At 38.8% G+C, this 18,982-nt stretch overlaps 1 protein-coding gene across 2 annotated transcripts in view; it reads right to left on the bottom strand.

Annotated features, from left to right (window-relative positions):
* Positions 1-2,969: 2,969 nt before the first annotated feature.
* The window catches only part of LOC105500020 (DTW domain containing 2), a 474,953-nt gene continuing 458,940 nt past the window's right edge, over positions 2,970-18,982 (bottom strand). Inside the window, exons 9-10 of one of the 2 annotated variants that reach the window (XR_011624755.1) lie at positions 12,634-12,726; positions 2,970-3,729 (exon numbers count right to left, since the gene is read on the bottom strand). The gene's annotated coding sequence lies outside the window, so the exon portion shown is untranslated. The remainder of the gene's footprint in view (positions 3,730-12,633; positions 12,727-18,982) is intronic. The other variant, XR_011624756.1, reaches the window with a different exon arrangement.

Genomic DNA, 18,982 nt, shown 5'->3' with positions numbered 1-18,982 from the left:
AAGTCTGTTTTATCAGAGACTAGTATTGCAACCCCCGCTTTTTTTTGTTCTCCATTTGCTTGGTAAATCTTCCTCCATCCCTTTATTTTGAGCCTATGTATGTCTCTGCGTGTGAGATGGGTCTCCTGAATACAGCAGACTGATGGGTCTTGACTCTTTATCCAGTTTGCCAGTCTATGTCTTTTAATTGGAGCATTTAGTCCATTTACATTTAAGGTTAAGATTGTTATGTGTGAACTTGATCCTGCCATTATGATATTAACTGGTTATTTTGCTCGTTAGTTGATGCAGTTTCTTCCTAGCCTCGATGGTCTTTACATTTTGGCATGTTTTTGCAATGGCTGGTACCGGTTGTTCCTTTCCACGTTTAGTGCTTCCTTCAGGGTCTCTTGTAAGGCAGGCCTAGTGGTGACAAAATCTCTAAGCATTTGCTTATCTGTAAAGGATTTTATTTCTCCTTCACTTATGAAACTTAGTTTGGCTGGATATGAAATTCTGGGTTTAAAATTCTTTTCTTTAAGAATGTTGAATATTGGCCCCCACTCTCTTCTGGCTTGGAGAGTTTCTGCCGAGAGATCTGCTGTTAGTCTGATGGGCTTCCCTTTGTGGGTAACCCGACCTTTCTCTCTGGCTGCCCTTAAGATTTTTTCCTTCATTTCAACTTTGGTGAATCTGGCAATTATGTGTCTTGGAGTTGCTCTTCTCGAGGAGTATCTTTGTGGCGTTCTCTGTATTTCCTGGATTTGAATGTTGGCCTGCCCTACTAGGTTGGGGAAGTTCTCCTGGATGATATCCTGAAGAGTGTTTTCCAACTTGGTTCCATTTTCCCCCTCACTTTCAGGCACCCCAATCAGACGTAGATTTGGTCTTTTTACATAATCCCATACTTCTTGCAGGCTTTGTTCATTTCTTTTTCTTCTTTTTTCTTTTGGTTTCTCTTCTCGCTTCATTTCATTCATTTGATCCTCAATCGCAGATACTCTTTCTTCCAGTTGATCGAGTCGGTTACTGAAGCTTGTGCATTTGTCACGTATTTCTCGTGTCATGGTTTTCATCTCTTTCATTTCGTTTAGGACCTTCTCTGCATTAATTACTCTAGCCATCAATTCTTCCACTTTTTTTTCAAGATTTTTAGTTTCTTTGCACTGGGTACGTAATTCCTCCTTTAGCTCTGAGAAATTTGATGGACTGAAGCCTTCTTCTCTCATCTCGTCAAAGTCATTCTCCGTCCAGCTTTGATCCGTTGCTGGCGATGAGCTGCGCTCCTTTGCCGGGGGAGATGCGCTCTTATTTTTGGAATTTCCAGCTTTTCTGCCCTGCTTTTTCCCCATCTTTGTGGTTTTATCTGCCTCTGGTCTTTGATGATGGTGATGTACTGATGGGGTTTTGGTGTAGGTGTCCTTCCTGTTTGATAGTTTTCCTTCTAACAGTCAGGACCCTCAGCTGTAGGTCTGTTGGAGATTGCTTGAGGTCCACTCCAGACCCTGTTTGCCTGGGTATCAGCAGCAGAGGCTGCAGAAGATAGAATATTTCTGAACAGCGAGTGTACCTGTCTGATTCTTGCTTTGGAAGCTTCCTCTCAGGGGTGTACTCCACCCTGTGAGGTGTGGGGTGTCAGACTGCCCCTAGTGGGGGATGTCTCCCAGTTAGGCTACTCAGGGTTCAGGGACCCACTTGAGTAGGCAGTCTGTCCCTTCTCAGATCTCAACTTCCATGTTGGGAGATCCACGGCTCTCTTCAAAGCTGTCAGACAGAGTCCTTTGCGTCTGCAGAGGTTTCGGCTGCTTTTGTTGTTATCTGTGCCCTGTCCCCAGAGGTGGAGTCTACAGAGACAGGCAGGTTTCCTTGAGCTGCTGTGAGCTCCACCCAGTTCCAGCTTCCCAGCAGCTTTGTTTACCTACTTAAGCCTCAGCAATGGTGGGCGCCCCTCCCCCAGCCTCGCTGCTGCCTTGCCAGTAGATCACAGACTGCTGTGCTAGCAATGAGGGAGGTTCTGTGGGTGTGGGACCCTCCCGGCCAGGTGTGGGATATGATCTCCTGGTGTGCCTGTTTGCTTAAAGCGCAGTATTGGGGTGGGAGTTACCCGATTTTCCAGGTGTTGTGTGTCTCAGTTCCCCTGGCTAGGAAAAGGGATTCTCTTCCCCCTTGCGCTTCCCAGGTGAGGCAATGCCTCGCCCTGCTTCAGCTCTCGCTGGTCGGGCTGCAGCAGCTGACCAGCACCGATCGTCCGGCACTCCCCAGTGAGATGAACCCAATACCTCAGTTGAAAATGCAGAAATCACCGGTCTTCTGTGTCGCTCGCGCTGGGAGTTGGAGACTGGAGCTGTTCCTATTCGGCCATCTTGCTCCGCCCCCTCTATCCATTTTTTAACTTTCTGTATGTATAATTTATCTTACAATAAAAAGACAAATCAAACTCCACGTTTAGAAACATCTTAGAAATACAATGTGGCCTCTTGGTAACCAGGTAACTCAAAACGTGTCATGTTGCTTAAACTCTCATCCAAACTGTTTTCTTTTATCAAAAATTGAATCAATTTACTGTTTTTACCTCTAATGTGGTTCAATCTCCATTTTTTCCATTTCTTCTACACACACTTTACTGCTTTCATTTGCATTCCAAATATTTTCCTTGAAGTTTTTTGTGGTTTTATTTCTCTCATCATCTCCCACTGTCTCCAATTCTTCCTAATTTCTTTGGACACTTAGGGCCAACTGTTTTCCTATTTCTTTGGTTTGGCTCCCCATCTCTCTCCTCAACTTTCTCTCTCCCCTCATGCTGGTTCCCTCTGTTCTTTCCTGCTCCATATGCTGCCCGCCTCTCACTTCCCCTTTAGCTATAGACAGTCTAAAGCTGCTTATCAGCCTTCTTCTTGTCGACACACAGTTGTTTGCCTGAATAGAGTTGAAGCAATTTCAACCCATCTTTTTCCACCAGTGTCTCATGACTTTGCCCCTGCTCTGCTGCTTACCCCTCCCTCCCCTGCAAGGCTTCAGTCTCAGCAGAACTCTCTCACTTCCTCTCTATTTCCATTTCTTCATCTCTGTCCCTTCTCTAGCAGTTTCCAATATCTCTCACTACCTAAAGTCTGCAGCAGAATCCTCTCTGCTAGGCTTATAATGTAATTAATTTCCTCATAGCTTACTATATGAGCATAATACTTCTTAGAATATATGCCCCTCGAGTACAGAAGCCTAAAGTCAAGTCTTAACTATGCAAATATTCAGGGCTGATGTCAAGAGCTAGGAAGGTACATGATGTAGTGAACTGCGCATGGATCTTTAAACCAGTACTTAAGAATGACTCTACCACTAAGTCTTCATTTGAATAAAATGATTTATTTAACCTCTCTCGATCTGTGTCATTTCTGAAATACGGTAGTCAAATTGTGATCTCTTGTTCTAATCATCTTTGCTGAATAACAAATTTCCCTAAATTTAGTAGCACAAAGACACAATCGTTTTATTATTTTCATGAGTTTTGTGGATTGAGAATTTGGAGAGGACACAGTGGCTCAGCTCTTCTCCATTCCAAGATGCCTGGGGCTTGCACGAGGAGACTCAAACAGCCGTAGCTAGACAACATGGGTTGGAAGATCCATTTTCAAGGTGACTTCTTCATTCACATACCTGGTAGCCTCTCCAGGTGGACTGGACATCCTCAGTGCATGGTGGCCTCAGATAGTTGGACTTTGTACATGGGACTGAGAACTCCAAAATATGTTGATCCTGTTTGACAGGACAGAAAGAGCATGGCATTCTATAACCTTGGAAATCATATAGTATCCCCTCCACTCTACTGGTTAAAGCAGTTACAAGTTCAGTCATATTCAAGGGAGAAGAACTTGACTTCACTTTCTGATCACTTTCCTGACGTTGTAGGAAATCACGAAGGATAGGAGTTACCGTGGTGGCCATCTGGAAAATTCAACACATTCCTGCATTCCCTTCTAGCTCTAAAAATCTGATTCTATGCCTTACTTAGATTCCCAGTAGATGTTCAATTAAAATGTCTCCTCTACTCTCCAGAGGGCAACTTGAGAAACACAGGCTGTGGGCTTTTTATACACATAACACAGTAAGAGGATAACATGAAACCATTCTTCTTCAAGCATCGAATTGTGTATCACACACTGAAATCTTGTAAATATAATGTGAATTCAAAGAAGGTGTCATCAAAGGTCCCGTTAGTCAAAGAGAGTCCACAGACTGAGAGAATTTACTGACCCTTAATTGTTCACATTATTTTATTTAATCTTATATTAATCCTGAGCAGTAAATAACGTATTCATTGTTTTGCAGATCAGGAAGCTGCACCTCAGAGTTCTAAAAAATTTACCTCAGGTCCACGGTTAGTCTTATAGGTTTTGTTGCCATATTAGAGGTTGTAGCACAAGATTGAACTGTTTGGAGATGGGTTCTCTGTGTGGAATTTGCTATAACTAAGAAAAACAAAGGGCCCATTCTTTGCTTGGGGGACAATATAAAAAAAAGGCAAGAAGTAGCAGGGAGCAGGATAAATGAGGTGGGAGCAGTGGGCTAAGGAGGGACATTGCCTGAGCTACTCAAAGAGCAGAATTACTACTGGGTTGCAGCAAATCATGAGTTCTCTCTCATGCAGTGATATCCACATATAACAACACATGGAGTTACTCTATTATCAATCAGAGAAAAAGGAGATTTGCAAACCTACACATTTGCCAGTCTCCACAATGGCTCCCAAACACAGACTATCGTGCCTAATCTTCTTGTTAATTACTTGTGGTAATGGGGTATAAAGACCTGGTTCTTGCCCATTACCATGCAAATGATTATTGTTGTACAGCATTTCATATTTCCAAAATATTTGACAATAATTTAGCAGCTACTACTCTTCATCTGCAAAGAGAAAGTGCATAATAATCAGACAGTTTTCATTTGTCAGATGAAGACATTTGGCATTAAATCAAAGATAGGTATGAAAATTATAATTTCAAATTCTTCATTAAATCCCAGAAGCCATATACCCTCCTCTATCACTTCATTTTTTAAATGATTTAAAAATCTTGAATGTTCATGAGTGCCTTTAAAATTTATAACACCTGCATTTCTGCCTTTAGTTTTAATTATCTTATACTTTTTACATTTCTGCTCTTATAATAAAGAATCCAAAGGGTACTGGGATAGAAGAGAAAAGAACTAAGCCAAAAACACAAGTCCATTCTCCCTTCATGGTTCACCTTCATTCTGCACATATTGTTTGACTGTGGACTGTGATGAGGGCCCTAAATCTTTAGAGGACAAACAACCTAAGTGGAAGAGGGGGCAGGGTAGTACCAGAGCCTGTATAATGTTTAAATTATATGCAGGCTCTGCTATTTAATTAAGAAAGATTCCACTGCCCATAGACTGAGGCACAAGAAGCTTGAGCTGGAAACAGAAAGGGCCTCCTCAGAGAGCAGAAGTCCCTAGTAGAAGTCAGAGGAAGCATCATCCCAGGTCTCTCTGTTGCCAGCATAGGCTCCAAAATGTTCTGCCTCATTAACATGTCAAACCGAGTCCTGAATGTAGCCCTACAGTAGCAGCTCTGTATGTGACTTCTGATGGTGGGACTAGGGTTGTAGGACCCTCTGACTGTGACACATGTCATGCCTCTGGGTTGACCTGTCTGACTGAGCTGGTGTTCTCTCTTTCTCCTCTACATGATTTGCATGTACCTTCCTAGGTGTAAGAGGAAGACATTTCAGCCCATAATATATAGGTTACCATTTGCCTACTACAGTCATTGATCATGGGGACTAAAGGCAGAACCTTATTACCCCTTAGTTCTGTGGAGAATGACTCAGCCCAGCTAAAGAGATTCTGGCCTCAGCTATAGAACTTAACTGCTGTGGCCTTAACAACCAAAGATAAGAACAACAAACTTTTATCGAGCACATACTATGTCCTAGTCACTCTGCTAAGAGTTTCTTACACTTATCTCACTGAATCCTCACAAAAAAACCCTCACATGTAACTACTAATTTTATTCCTATTTTACTGATGAGGAAAAGTAAGGCTCTTAAGAAATGTAGAATGTCACTACTGGGTGACAGAGTGATATTTCAAACGAGGCATCTTAAAACCATGTTCTTAACCATATGCCAGTCTGATTTGCAGACTATGAGACTCTATAATCCTCTGCTCAGACAAGGGATGGCTGATCCAGAAAAAACAGCAGTGAGTGAGATGCTATGAAGAAGTCAAAGGCATAATACAAATGATCCCTGTTCTCTAAGCCAAGGTATCACCAAAATAAGATATCCATATAAACTGCAATAAATAACAGCACAAGATATAATGTCACCAAACAGTACAACAGATCCTCAACATCCCAGACAGATACAAGATATTTCCAAGAAAAAATCTGAAGAAATTCATAAATTTTCTAAAAGCATGCAATTTTTCTCATAAATTGTAGCTATGCATAGCTTCATAGATGGGATTGCCTCATACCTGATCAGAATACAGACAAATTGAGCAGCAGATGGGGCTTGCTCAATCACTGAGTGACTCGCTCTACTCATAGCTTCATAAAGATTAAAATTCATACTTCAGCACAGTTAATCCACGGTGGACCATGGGACAATCTCAGATTTTAAGTAGTTAGTCCTATGAATCCTATGAATAGTAATACAGGAATTCCAAGGTTTAGCAAGAATATTTATGGCCAAAATGAGAGGGGCAAGTAATACGTGAAAGGAGCTCAGAGATGAGACTTCACCAAGTCCTCTTCTGAATGACTTGCCTGCTTTCTCTTACCTGCTGATAAGATATTCACATCTGCCTGTAAGGCTGAATTACGCCCCTACAGACTCTTTTTGCCTTCCTTTCAGGTTTCAGGGCCTTTCATCAATGGGGTGTTGGGCTCCAAGAAAGCACACACAGAGCATTTTATACCTTTTACCAAGGCTGGGCAGAGGGAGATCAGTTACTGTTAATTACAGATGCTTTCTGTCATAATGGGCCAGATTTTCAAAAGAGTCTCAACTGCAAAGCTCCCAAATGCCATGCACAAACCTGGTAATGGCCCATGCAAATTGAATACTTAGTGGGTCTGTGTGCATTCCGTTCCAGGGACTGCCTTTGAAAATTTAGCCCCATAACTCCAAAGCATTTGTAGCATCATAATCTGTCATCATTAGCAACAATGCTTGACTCAGTGCTCAACATTCTTATTAAGCATGCAATTATGAATGCAGACAATGTTTAATCACTTTTACAAAAATACAGCTGTGTTGTTGGGGAGCTGTCATTTACTGCTCATTAATGATTGATTTTTTTAACCATCTAAATTGTTTTCATGAGAACAGCAGATTAACTATAAAGAATTCATTATTGGTCATTAAGGAATATTAAAATGGAAAACCTTTACAAGATGTGTCCTGTCTTGCCATGTTCAGATGGAGCTGAAGCACTCTTGCCAATATGGGGGAGAAAACAAAAAAATCTTTCTTCCAGACCTCTAGTAGGGAGATAAAGCTGAGGAAAGGTGGGGTGAAAAGAGAAATCAAGAAAAAGATCTCTTTTTGTTGAAATAAAACATTGATTACATTTTACAATGGCAATAATTTACCCCAAATAATTACTTCAGCTATTGTCCAGCTTGTTTAAGCATTGACTGAGCTGTGGGTACCAATCGATTCAGTGCAGATTGTTAATAATGGACTATTTTGAAAACTTATAGCTGTTTCTCCATACCTCCCATACACAGGAAGACACTCATTTCTTTCCCACACTGCACACCTAATTAAAGATGAGTCAGGGCATTATTTTACGGCCAAGCTTTTTATACCCTGGATACAGAGAGCTGGGTTCTGTTCCATCAAATGTCTCCTGAAAATACTGTGATTAAATGCACTTATCCACTGCTACCTACAAAGAAAATAAGATGCAAAACCTATTAGGACATTAGAAAGATCAGATTGCTCAATGTCATGCCGTCCCTGGATTTCCAGTTTGGATGCTCAGTGCACCCGTACCTAGGACTCTTCATTTCCTCACTTGCTCAGTGGCTTCCAGGATCCAATCATGAGGAAGAAGTTTTTTCAATTACAGCTCTTTATTCTTCTTTTCTGGTGTGCCCTTACTCCTGGTCTTCTCTGAAATGTCTGTCTTAGTTCTTTTCAAAAATATTTTGGATTTTTTTCTGATAACAACTGTAATATGTATGTTTTGGAAAATATAGAAAAGCACATAAAAAAATTTAAAGCCATCTGTGGTCCTATACCTGGAAATAATCAGATATGATCACTGCTAACATTTTATATTTGCTTCCAGTATTTCTCCTATGAGCATGTTTATAATTGTATGATCTTGGATGAGTTACTCATTTGCCTGGTGTTCAATTTTCTTTTTCTGTAAAATAGGGAAATAGTAGTTCCTATTTCATATGGTGATTATGAAGATTAAATAAGTTAAAATTTGGAAGGCACTTTGAGAAGTGTACAACATAAATTAAGAGCTATGCACATTCTAGCTATCATGATCCTATACATTTTTGAGTGAAAACAGTATTAGGAGAATTCAAAAGGAAAGAAGGACCTCTTACTAACTAGTAAAAATTTTAAAATGTTAAAATTCACAAGTGATGCTGATGCTACAGGTCCAGGGAGCCCTACTCTGAGAACCACTGCCTTATGTTAAATAAGAGAAAAACCAACCACAAATGAGAAAAACACTAATAAGGAATGGGAGTATGTATGGTCTAGTGAGTCTCCCCTGGGAAAAAGTTATTGTGGGATTTCACCGGTGTTTGTGCCACCAGGAATGATGTGGTATGTGGAAATGACTTCTAAATAAAATAGCTGGTGACCTATCACTTTGGTTCGAGTCATTGCCAGGCAGTACATCTTTTAGTGACACATCCATATTGTTTCGCCCAGGATATTCCAGCATTATATGTGGAAGAAATCACCGGAAATTGGAAACTCAGGTCTGAGAAAAGCAGATACTCAGACTCCCTGTGCCTGGGAAAGCATTAAGGACAACTGAGGCAATCTATTGCTTTCCTTTACTTTGCTACCACCCTGAAGTGCCCAGGGATGGAGAAAAACAGTCAATGTGAATATTTATACATTTTAAAAAGCATCATACTACTGCTATTGTTTTACATTCAGCTTTTTCTGTAAGTAATATATTATGAGCATTTTTCCATTTCCTTTTAAAAAACTTTAATCCATTCTGTACTATTTCATCACATGGATGTACCTTACCTTTTAAGTAATCTCCTTCTGGGGGTATGTTTGCTTCATTAATTTCTCTATTATAAATAATTCTGTACTGATTTTTTATCCATTGTTCATCTTTTATTGCTTTCATGTACACAGCCAGAAATTTCAGATTTGGAAGTTGTGTGTCATAAGTATAAAGGGTTAAGAACCACTGCATCAGAATTTTGTAATTATAATAGAAACTCTAGAATAATTACAGCCAGTATTCATAAATACATTTTGTCCCAAAAAGTTAAAACTGGAAGACTTCCTTTGTCAAAAAATCCATCCAAAAATACGCTTTAAAGTATTTGTCTCAAAGATGTTGAGGTACAAACAATAACTCTACAAAAATGATTTGCCTGTTTCCACAGTAAATTTTGGTTATAAAGACACTGATGTGCTGGCTTATGGGACTGTTCTGGTGCCTGATACATGAAAGGATAAATAAATATTTTGAATCAATGAATGATTAAATGATGAAGCATTCACTTATAACATAAGCACAGGCCACTCAATATTGGTTAAATGGTATTGGTTAAAGGGAAATAACTAATATCTCATATTTTGTGGTAATATATACATTGCTGGAGTGCTCGAGTGTATTTGCTTTTCATATGTTCCATGGTGTCAGGCTGAACATAAGCTATGATGTTAGAGTTAGTCCCCAGGGGCGAGAGCAGAACATCTGAAAGATACACTTAGCTATCGTATTGAGACCATCTGCATTAAAACCATCCACTCCAACTCTTTTCTCATGATGGCTCCTAGACTGCTGAATCATGAGTGATTTCTGCTAAAAGGATCTCCTTTCATTAAACAATAGTACAAGAAGCCATCACTGTGGGTCAGGGATTCTCAATCTCTGCTGAATTTCCTGGGGAATTTTTTAAAAGAAGATAACTAAAAAAAAAAAAATATATATATATATATAAAACAAACAAACAAACAAAAAACCCACTATCAATGTCCAGGTCTCATCTCAGGATAATCAGAGCCACTGGGGCAGTGGGCATCAGTTCTTTATACAAGGTCCTCCAATGTACCACCACAGTCAAGGAGCACTGCTTTAGAGAATGTAAACAGCCAACATAATACAACTTTAGGCACCCTATGACCTCAAGAGAACAGTGACATCAAAACATCTTCCAGGCATCACTTTGCTATGTAGAGACAGATTCATAGTTCTTTCAGGCATTGACTATCTTTGTAAGTACTAGAAGTAATATACCTCTCCAGAAGCCTGTCAAGTTGCAAACCTGTGGAATAATTTGGCAAAGAGTGACGAAGTGCCAAACTGGAACAACTCGTGGGCAATGTTGGCTCTAACGTGTAATTGGGATGAAATGGAACTATGGTACAAGTTATTTTTGGATTTCCAACATCTTTTTATAGTAACTACTAAGTTGGAATGAAAATGCTTGCACTCAAATTGATAGTGCCTTTAAGTGGCAAGAAAATCTTTTCTGAGCTCCTTTGGACCCATTATCTCTGAGGTTTCTGTGATGTAAATTGTACCTTCCTGCAGAAAGCCACCATCCCTGAAGGCTGACAGTTCATCTCAGTTCACTGAGAGTCAAGTAAACCGGCAGTCACAACCTGCTCAAATTCCATCACTAAATAATGAAGGTGTGGAATTTTGACCTTGGACTGAGTTAATTAATTATTTAATTTACTTTATTATAGACATATATAAAAGTAAGTATGTATATAATATGTATACTTTATGCCTTCAAATTTGTGTATGTCATATATATGTCTTCTAGTAGGCTATCTACTTTGGATATTATATAAAGTAAGGCTCATACTTTGAACATAAAAAGTGTACATTTTTAAAAGTAAACAATGTTCATCACCCATGCTAAATCGTTATTAAACACATATTTAAAGATGATCAGTTTGAAGGGACACTACACAATTAGAATACCTAGGCTGTCCATCTGAGTCAGTCCACTCTTAGCCATTGCCAAAAACTGTCATATGAATGAATACGGATGTCTGCACTTTTGGAACAAAGTTATCCAAACCTTCACTTCTAAAACTAGTCTTGAGTTCGATTGTGGGTGAGTTATTATGGCAGAGGAGACTGACTCTGCCAAATCGTTGCTCCCCCTTCCAAAATACAGAGCTGTTAATGAGTAGCAGCTGCCCTGCCAAAAATGACATTCCTGAGTCCCTGTGGGACCCTGTGACTCATTCTTGCCAATGGGATGTGTGTGAGGCAATGGGGCCAATGTGGTTGAGGAGTCAATGTGACTTCTCCAACCACTCTTTCCACAGAGTGTGCACACAGACTTGGGAAGCCACATATTGAAGATGATAGAACTGCAAGATGGAAAAAGACTAGTTTTCCTGACTCACTACTTGGAAGAAGGCTACTCATAAGCCAAGGATATCTATTTTGTACTTTATTGAATGAGGAATACATTTCTATACTATTTGGACCACTATACACGTTAAGTGTTTTTACAGAAGCTAGCATCACACTCATGCAAATGATATATCTGTCCCTATTACAACTGATAAAAAACCTTTGAGTGATGCTTTGTTGTGAAAGCAACAAAAACTTTGTTGTGACTGGTCTGAAACATGTGTGACTTCTAGTAACTGTAAATAAGAGATTTAATGGGAAGGCATATTTTGCAACAGCTGACATTTAGAAGCATAAATATATTTAAAAAGAATAAAAGTGTTTCTTACTCAGTTGTTTTAAATCTCTTGTGAAAATAAACCGAGTTTAGTAATTAGAGTTAACCTGTTTCTAAATGAAAATTTAGTTTCATATCGTCTGTTAACTGGAAATTAGCTCACTATTATAGTTCTAAATATGGTATATATTCCCTCATATGTATTCTTTCAGATTTTTTTCATAGAATCATTTTAACACAGTATCTATTTTATGAAAAATAAATGAGTCATGTTCTATTGCTTCTCCAAATGTGAAAAAAAATTATATGAAAATATACACATTAAATTCAATATACTGCCAATAAGATTCCTTTTCTGGGAGAGGGTTCTACCTGAGAACCAGGAAGAAAAACAGGAGGTTTTATGGTAACACTATGTCAGTATCAAGGAAAGCTAGCAACAGAGCAAAAGAATCTCTCATGGCCTTCAGAGCTCTGAAAACCACTAGAAAGCTTCCCATCTATGCAATAACAAGGCAAGGCAAGCAGTTATCACAAAGAAATACTGCCAGGCCAGGCTGCATTCCGATTCATGGTCTTTTGAATAACTAGATACTTGTCTCTAGACAAATACTAAACCTCTTTTGGTCTCATTTTTCTCATTTGTGTGCCATAAATAAGAATAGGTAATTCATATGGTCCCTTCAGATTCAAAACAAAACTTCTGTGAAAGTTTATCACTTCCCTAGAAAAAGACCTTTGTGAGGTATGGGTACCTGGTAGATCTAAAAGTCCAAGGGCTGCACAAGCATGAATATGACGGCCAGTCTTCCTAGGCAGCTACCATAGCCATGGTCCTTCAGTTGCACCTGGAAAACAATGTAATGGCATAAATGCAGGGACCAGGAAACATGATTATATTACTTAGCAAACAGGTTTCTCAGGCATGTAGTCATTGTAATGTAAGCAGTAACCTTTTAAAGAACATTTTATTTTCTTCAAAAATGTTTCCATTTGTATTTATTCAGGAACTGAAAACATGAACATTTCACTTAGGACCACCTTAGATAATAAACATTTCTGGAAATTTTATTAACATTTGAAGCATTACTGTTAGAACAAACCAAATAATTAAATAGTAGAAGGTATATTACATCAGATCTGCTCATGCAGATTTTCAGGTAATCAAGACTCACTTTCAAACATTTAAAAAAAAAATCAATGGATAAAGCAGAGAAGTCATTTCCTCTGAAAAAACTAGGCTTATATCTTTTTATGGGACTGAAGCTGGGCACTGTCATATGAATAAATAAGATCAATAATGGTACATCCATGAACAGCCACTCCTGGAATTTCAAGACCTTAGAAAATGTTGTAAACAGACACACAAACACAAACACACACACAACACACACACACACAAACATACACACAGTATTGAAATAAATAAGCCAAGCCTGCAAAGCCTTCAACAACAGAGTTCTTAATGGAAATGATAGACCTTTAATGATAGAAACATTAGCAAACCCTGTAACAATATTGTAAATCATTTCTAAGTAACAATATTGATAAGACAAGCCTTTCGAAACCACCCAGGACACCTCTTTAACTAATTAAAACCAGAGAGTGGCTGTGGCTCTTTTGTCATTTACAATATTGTAGCTCTGATCATCCCACAGTGAATGATTTTATTTCAGTAATAACCCTGATCCAACATTCGTTAGCAATTACCACATCAGACTTTATCTACTGGTAACAACTGGTTCGGAAGATATTGCCCTGCATGCATTAATTTCATCATGCTAATAAAGTTCCCTGTTATAAAAAGCAAAAACATATTAACCTGTCTAATGCAATATAAGAAACATATATATCTTTCTTGCAAAATGATACACCAGCATTTCATTTTTATTTCAAGACTTAAGTGGGTAAAGTATATTAGAACAGAAAGTAACAAGCTATAATCTTCAGTGAACACAATAACATAACTAAGTCCAACAAATTTTCCTGTGAGTAATTGCAGCTATTGTAATTTATAAACATTCAATTACCTTGGAATTTGCATAACAATGCAAGACTGCTCATTTCTAAACACTGAACACTGAAATAGAAGTATATGCATCTCGTCTTTTCTGCAAAAGTCAGGGAGGCCACTGCTGGCTCCAGTTAACTCTCTTGGAGCACCTAGCACATGTGGACTGATGGGAACATTTAATAAAGATGCAGATGTGACTGAAAATGACCAGCCAGGATCTCCAGGACACAATCTGTGGCATACAGCAAGAAATCTATAAGGACTTGTTGAATGAAGTAGGAGGGGAGCTCTGTTATCTTACTCAAGAGTAGTAAGCACTATTTATAGATCCAGGATCTATCCTGGAGACCCTTTTCCCTTCCGCCCTCCTCTTGCCCTCCTGAGCTTGCACAGGTACCATCTCTATGTCTAAGTGAGGAATTCAAAGCAGCGATGCCCCACTTTCCCCTTGATTAGCACCCCTCGCCTCCACTTCACTAACTTCCCTGTCCTACATTGATGATGGGACACATTTGCATGATCTATTTCTTCCCCTTCAACCCCAAGTTCCCTACTGGCTTGATCTGTTTTCAGAATGTTAAATTTGAAGGGCTTACTAATTGTTAAAATCTCAGTGGAAAAATGAATCATGTGATTAAAACTACTATGTGGCCTTTCTCTCTTCTGTCTCCAAGGACTCATCCAAAACCGTCAACCCTTTATTAAAGCAACACCTTCACTTTCTAGAGAAAATGACTTCACGGTGTTACCACCAACTGTGGGAAGCCCAATCACTCTAATGAAAATTTTTTTTAAGTGTCTGCAGCTTAATTAAACCCTAAGCAAATTAAACACGTCACCCTCTTCTGTAGGTAAAGCAGAACACTCACATACCCACTGTTGGGGCAGTTGAATGCATCTGTACACAAAGAGCCTGGGCTCTTCCCTGAGACACCAGTCAAAGGAAAGCATTGTACAAGCTAAAGCCTATTCCCATTCAGCACCTGGGGATTTGTCCACACCAACCAGGCAGGAATGCTCAGCTCTCTCTCGGGAAATGTGGTATTCACACATACAGTGCAGTACTGGCTGGAGGCCTAGCAAACAGTCACAGGAGTGCGGAGGATTTATAGACTGAAAATGAGCACATAGACAGCAGCTCCGAGTTCTCTCAGAAAACATGTGTGCAGCGACTGAACTGTGGGAGGCCTACGTGGGGCCCCCAGAGCTTGGCAGAGCCTCTAGTGGGGACCCAGTGTGTATGTGAACATATCAGAGCTATAAATCTGGTAACAGACACTCCTTTGTGACCTTATGAAGACTGTGAAAGACAAAGGCATTTTAAGATTGCAATGTCAGGAAAGAAGGAGGCCATTTGGAAAGCTGACTTTCATATTGCTGATTTTCAACTGCTTCTAGGCTTCTTGGGTCTACATAGAAAAAGCCAGAGTGGGGCTTCACCTACAGCCCCACAAGACAGCTGTGTCCACAAGGCATGACCTTCTGGAGAGAGCTGCACCTCTAAAGGTGAACACATTAATCTGATGACAGTTTCTTGTTCAGTTCAAAATGCTGGCCAAGGACATCCCTTTAAAATTTATAATGAAACTTTTAAAAAAATGTATCCAGCCAAAATTTTATCCCATTTCATTAAATTTTATATTCTTCATTAATTACAGGGTCACACTCAGAAAGCAACAAGTAGGCTGCAAGAGGTAGGTAGGGATGGAGGTCGTGGATCCCAGTAGACAATTAATTGACTGTACTTTGCAATTCATGGCAAAACATTTTATTTACTTGTCCCAACACATACTTAGCCTACCCTCTGGGCTTCCATAGCTCTTTCATTCTGGAATCCAGTTCCAGAGTTTATGGCCTCCGAGGCTTATGGTCCTTCCCAAGGAAGTTCTCTTCACCTATTAATATGCATCATGGTTCTTCTTCTCAGAATGGTGGTTCTTGTGAAAGCCAAGCAATTTTTATTCTATACCAGGGCATAGAAATAGGACTACCAGCCATAGCTTTGACTTAGAGGGGGGGGAACAAAAAACGTAGCACAATCTACACCTGAATGGGAACTTTACAATGGATTTGGGTTCTGTATTTTGGTACCAGTTTTACCTGTCTATTCTACTTAGTCTGAAGAAAGAGGGGAAAGGAAGAGATAAAAATAATCCTACTGTAATTTTCATATCAAATTACAAAATTTTAAATTTCATATCAAATTTCATATCAAATATTTTCAAGCAAACAGACAAGCTCTATTGCTTGTCTTGTGGTTTTTGAGCAGACTATTGGTCTGAAATTCTAGTCCATTAACAGTTCATTTGCCTATACTTAATTTTACAATGACACCAGACAAAAACAGCAAAAATAACAACAAAGAAAACTCACAGGCCTGTTGCTCTGAAACTGAAGTTGCCAGTCATTTTATTTCACAGTATTTCTCAAGCCCATTTCTTCACTCACCAATAACTCACCCACCATTGTTACAGAGGATTTTTGACCACCCAGGAAAGCAAATGCTGTCATCCTGACTTTACTGCTCAGAAGATACTTGTCAATTAAAGTCACCTCCAGGTCTTAGCTAGGAACAAAGACCAAATTCCAGAGATTCCCCTTGTCTTTCCCAAAATGGAGTTAGAGCTCATTTCCTAATTTTTTTCACCATTTACATTTGGCCACACCGCAATTTGTAGACATGGGGTTACTATTCACATATTAAAACTTGCTTATTTCCAAATAAACATCCATAGCTTTAAATGCTCATATAGCCACTATATAGATTTAAATAATTCTAAGATACATCTTATATCTTGTGTAAGATATATCTTGAGTAAGCATATTAAACAAATGCCTTTTTAAGTAAGAACTATTTTCAGTGCTGCCTTCTGGTTTCTGAGTCATCTCTGTCTCGCTCTTATAACTATATGTCTCCCAAAAGCCATCTAGTACCATAACATACATATATATTTATAAAATGCTAGTAATGTTTCATTCCTGCCTTTTTTACATGAAGGGCTTGGAAATATATGTTTTCTATGGACTGCTGTTTTTAACAATAATAGAAAGAGGGGAAGAATAATAATAATGGCAAATATTCCTTGAGTTTTCATAATGTGCCAGGCACTGCACTAAGCATTTTTCAATGTACACAATCTCACTTAATTCTTAATATACCTGTCTAGAAGGTAGGTACTATTATGATTATTACCATTTTACAGAGGAATAAACTAAGGCATATGCCTGTGGTCCAGGGATAACCAAGAATTCAAACTTACATCTTCCCAGTTTCAGCATCCAAGTTCTAAACTGCTGTATACCAGGGCATAGAAATAGGACTACCAGCCATAGCTTTGACTTAGAGGGGGGGGAACAAAAAACGTAGCACAAATGTGTATATCATAAGTATGACATACATATTTAGACTGTATAGTTTAAAACTACAAATATTTTTTCTCGTTGCCAGTGTAATACATGCATAATTTGTGAATTAAAACTTAATTGAGCACACCATGATTGGAAAATTACAAAATACTTAAAACTTACATCAACTCAGCCTCCATTCCATTATCAAGAGAGAGGCTGTTTATGCATTCCTATTCTGGCAATTAAGGACAAGTATGTTTTCTAAAGTGAAGGTTATTTTGACTTTGATAAGTATATAGCTCACTGTCTGATCATAAAGGGCCAGAGCTGAAGAAGAATAACAGAGTACTTTGTCCTTCACTTCAGGCATGATGGCTGGACCTCCGTGGTTGTAAATTTTCCAATATTTGATGGCCACAGTGTCAGCAGCAAAATGATGCATAATAAACACAACAATACATTATGTGCCACTTCTTGACTTGGTGCCAAGTCAGGGAAGGAAACAGTCTACTTTTGAATGGGTGTTCTGAAATAACACACAGACAGTGTGTATTGGAGAGATCTGAAGAGAAAAATTCAAGCTTCTTTTTCATCCCACAGTCTCCAAACTATTATTCTTTGAAACTGACTATCTGGAGTGATGTGAATCCCTTTACCACCACCGTTGGGTTGATATCAGGAAGCACAGCGTCCACAGGCTTTCATCTAGCCAGGAAAAAGGAAACAGAGCTTATTTTGAACAGGAAGGAAAAAAGATATTTGATGAAAGCCAAAGAAACAAGCTGCCTAAATCCTTTGACAAAGTAGAGACGAAAGGAATGAGCTTGTGAAATAATGTGGAGACACATTTTTCTATCATGTTTTTAATCATGATTGAATCATGTTTCAATCATGTTTTTAATTGTCCATTCTATCCAGAACATTTGTTGCAAAGTCCAAAGCCTTCCTTTACAATGAAAAGAGAAAGTATTGTTCTAAGGCGTGCATCTATAAAATGGTATTTCTGAGGCACTGAGGAAAATGAAAGCTCTAGAAAGGGAATGATGTGGGGGAGGCACACATGGCTTCACCTTTGACAGCTGTCTCCCCATGGAACCAAACCAGAGACTCCTGGTGCAAGTAGGGACCTCAGAAGTCACTGGGTCCATCCCTGACATTTTATAGATGACAGGCTTAAAACTGTTAAGTAACGTGCCCTAGGTCCTGCTTGGGGTTGCACTGTCTGAATAACAAATGGCAAATGGACAAAAACAAAAGAGATTATAGTCTAAGTTACTCAAAGACTTTCTGTAAGGAAAATGGTAGTTATGGTCCCTAAGTCCTATTATCTACCAAAGCTTAATATAAGACATCCAAGAAATATATACAGATACATAGATAGATTCTCTATATATGTATTATTGTGTATATATGTGTGTGTGTGTGTGTATATATATAAAATTCTTGCTTTAGGAAATGTGTGTGTGTATGTATGTGTATATATACATGTAAATATATATGCATGTATATATATGTATATACATGTATATATATGTGTGTACACAAACACATTTCCTAAAGCAAGAATTTTTTAAAATCAGATATTCTGTGAGACATACTTGCTTTATTCAGTATCGGTTTAGGGATTCTCACTCAGTTGTTCTTTCCAGAAAGGATATTTTTAAAGTCCAGGAATTATTCTCAGGGAGTAAAAGCAAAACTGAACATTTGTGTCCCTCTTTCATTTGAATCTCACATCAAGT

This window comes from Macaca nemestrina, chromosome 6 (genome assembly GCF_043159975.1).
Source record: "Macaca nemestrina isolate mMacNem1 chromosome 6, mMacNem.hap1, whole genome shotgun sequence".
Taxonomy (NCBI): domain Eukaryota; kingdom Metazoa; phylum Chordata; class Mammalia; order Primates; family Cercopithecidae; genus Macaca; species Macaca nemestrina.
This window is presented reverse-complemented; position numbering and strand designations above follow the sequence as displayed.